A 4,029-nucleotide genomic window follows, 5' to 3' on the forward strand; every position below is an offset into this window, starting at 1 on the left:
AGCACGCTCTTGCACATATTTTTTGTAAGTGATACGTCGAAAATTCTAATCTATGACCAGATCTCCGTCCCAAATTTCTCTAAGCATGACCTCATTTTTCTAACACTGGATTTTAAGTTAGCTTGTAATACGGTTTCTTATTCATATCCAGATTTTATGCATATTAATTATGAGCAACTTGAAGAAGCTGTTGATGACATACCCTGGGAGTATGTTTACACTTGGCCTTGGTTCAACAACTATATAAAGGGTCTTATTCAGAAGCGCAACAAGGCGTATAGAAATTGGAAACACTTGAAATGTGCAGCAACATATAATGTCTTCAAGGGTCATAGAAGAGAAGCCACCAGAGCCATTAAATTGCAAAAACTGAAATACTATGAGCATTAGTTTAGCACAGCAATAGGTTAAAAAAAAAGGAAATATATTCGTGAAATAGGGATTGGCAACAAAAGTAACCATGTTTCCGAGAATCTAAATGTAAATGAGCTGAATGAGAAATTTGTTCAATTTTCCGCCTGTAGCAGTAGTATAGGTCGTGAAAAGTACAGTGTTTGTATGAATAGAACAATATCTGGTTTTACCTTCTCCAATATTGATGATTGTGCGTCCCCAGTGTGAAATCTAATGCGATTGGTATAGACGGAATCATCCGAAATTTTTCAAATGCTTATTACCTAAAATTTTACCGTAGGTAACTTATGTCTTAAACAGCGTTTTGACCACGTCTCTTTTTCCTCACTGTTGGAAGTCGGCAAAAATCATTAAGAAATCTTATGGGGACTTTAGACCCATCGCAATACTACCTTTTTTTATCCAAGGTACTTGAGCGCATTATTCATACTCAGATAAATTCTTTTCTGAGTCGAGACCTGCTGGTAAATAGGAACCAATCTGGTTTTAGATCCAACAGAAGCTGTATAACGGCGCTAATTAGGGTATCAGACGACATCCGACTAAACATTGTCAACGATCGCGTAACTTTATTAACACTTCTGGATCATTCCAAAGCTTTCGACACTCTTAATCACGAACCTCTAGCCTTGAAACTTAGCAACTTGTTTAACTTCTCATCGACAGCATTAAATTTAATAAAATCATGCCCCAATGATCGCTCACAAGCTGTTTGTGCCGGTGACATTATATCTAACTACTTACCCGTAACTAAAGGCATTCCCCATGGCTCGATTCTCGGTCGTCTATTGTTTGTGTTAAATCTAAATGATCTTCAAAGTGTGTTAAGATATTGTGATATTCATGTGTATGCAGATGATGTTCAACTATATGTCAGTTGCCCTTTTGTATCCGTCAATAATTGAATTAGTAACCTCTACACTGACTTAGATCACGTTATCAAGTGGGCCTGTGACAATGGGTTGCTTTTAAATCCAAGTAAATCACAGTGCATCGTTATTTAGAAGAAGACTTTCAAACTTGAGGGCCACAGTGAAGTGAAATTGAACAACTCTGTTATAAAATTTGTTGACACTGCAAGAAACCCAGAGATAATTTTCAATAGAACCCTATCGTGGAATATCCACATTTATAGTGCAATAGGCAAGGTCTATGGCGTGCTCCGTTCATTATGGGCTACTCAGCACTTTACCCCAGTGAAAATTCGACTACTTTTAGCTGAAACATTTCTGTTACCAACCATATTGTATGGATGTGAACTGTGTGCCAATTGTGGTAGTCTGTGTCGTGGTAAACTTAATGTCCTCTACAACAACATCGTCAGATACGTGTATTATGTAAAACGTCGTGATCACAAATCTGTTTTTTGCCTTAAAAATATTTTCTTTAAAGCTCGATGGTTTATTAAAAGTACAATGCCTAATGCTGCTTCACAAGGTCATTAACTCTCATGAGCCCAAATACATTGTTGAACGAATTCAATTCACTAGATCGGCCCGATCACCTAACCTGCCTTGTATCTGAACGTCAGTTCTTTGTTTTTGCTGTTCGTCTTTGGAACGCTCTGCCATATAAGATGAAAACTATCCGAAGTACATCGCACTTCAAAAATGAGCTCTTACATTATTTTGCCCTCTAAATTGCTAACATTCACGTACACATATATGTTTTTTCTAATACTTCTTTGTTCTTCTTCTCCTCCTTCCACATTTTAACAACCTACGGCTTCCCTTTGTCAAATATTTTGCCTTTAAACCACCACTATTTTTAATGTTATTTTAAAGCTTTTATAATTAAGTTCAAACACTGTAAAATAAATTATGAATGTGTGTTTGATTATAATAAATAAAAAATAAAATAAATACGTATGCATGTAAAAAAAAACACGCCCTATATATATCATTCAATAGGCACTGTGTTTATATTCATAATATTTATAGGTATATCGGACTCAAATTTTGTCACCTTTTATATTACTATAATTCTGTTCTTGAAAAACTGATTTTATTTGAACGGTCTGTAACACTCCATTCCTATGACCGTTCTCTACCTCATATTTAGAATTAACTTCTAGCTTTCTTCTATTAACCCCAAATAAGTATCCTATACATCTTGGATGAGAAAAATCAATATCCATATACGTCATTATTTTAGTCGTAAGATTATTGTTGTTAGCTTCAATTAAAAGTATAGCTGTTTCATCAATATCTTTTAGAAATTAAGTTAAGAAAAAGGCGATATCTTTAAGTTCATAGCAACCAATAGGTATTTCAATAGTGTGCAAACCAAAATGAAATAAGTTGTTATAGACATCTACATTAGGTATAGAATTATATGTTGTAAAATTTATAAGCCCACAAACATAGCGTGAAGATAGTTCAATTGACGGAAAATATTCTCCCACTAAAGTTGCACTATTCCCAGTTAAATTAATTGATATTGACATCATGAACATCAAATTATAAATAAAGTTAAGTTTATGATTTTTCTATTATTTATTTTATTTAATTTTTTATTAATCCAAGAATTATGGTCATTAGAAACCCCTAACCATCTAACAACAATGCTATTTCCTTTTGTTTTTATAATCTTTTCAATTAAATATATGTTTGGATAATGTGTTTTTAATAATTAATTTTCATAAGATCCTCCAATTATTGGTTTGATAATCTTCTAATAAATAGGTTACAGGATTAGTATTTTGTGTATTAAAAATTTCAGTGGTTCTGTTTGATGTATATCTTTTATCAAACACATGCTTATATTTACTAATACGTACATGATCTCCGACTTTCAGTTTACCAGGTTTGAAAACTTTGATATGATTAAATGCTTATTTAAGTATAACACTTTCATTATTTTTAGCAATAGAAATAGGGGATTGTCCAACTGTGGTGTCTTTTAAGATTATTTTATTCTATTAACTCTTTATATATATTAATCCATTGATAATTTCCATTTAAACTAAATCTTTTCCACATCATTTCTTTAAAATTCTATCGAAACCTTCTACAATGGAAGCTCTCATGGCTCGCGTGGCTGGATCGCGCACAATCCGTGTTGACTTCTCGCGCAAGAAAGAAATGCACGTTTTAATCGTTCCACTTTTATTTCTCATGCTCGAATTTCGCATGCTCGCGGTAGTCGGCCGCGCACGCTGGCAAATAAAAACTCATTGCGACCAAACTATATAGAAATGCACGCATTTTTTTATAGATAAATGCAGAAATATTTATTACATAAGTAGTTGTTAAAAATTTGCGTCCTCGAGGCGCAGAAATTGCTTAAAAATTCAATTTTTCATAAAAAATTGATTGAAAAGCACAAAAAAAAACTATTTTTGTAACGCAAATAATTTCATTGTATGGTTTAATGTTTCTTAAATCTGCACCCAAAAAATTTTTTCAGTCGGACACTTACTTTCAAAGAAAAATGAGAATTTCCAAAACACTGCAAAAATTTTCAATTAATGATTAAAAAAACACTATTTGGAATTTTGCAACAAAAATTACACAGTGTTCTGTTCGACTACAAAAGTCGGCGCTGCCTGAATATCATTGAAAAATATTAATTTTGGTAAATTCGGTGCCCACTTGAGGAAGCCTTACCCATATA

The sequence above is a fragment of the Rhagoletis pomonella genome, unplaced genomic scaffold (genome assembly GCF_013731165.1).
Source record: "Rhagoletis pomonella isolate Grant_MI unplaced genomic scaffold, Rhpom_1.0 Rhpom_scaffold_00002, whole genome shotgun sequence".
Lineage (NCBI taxonomy): Eukaryota > Metazoa > Arthropoda > Insecta > Diptera > Tephritidae > Rhagoletis > Rhagoletis pomonella.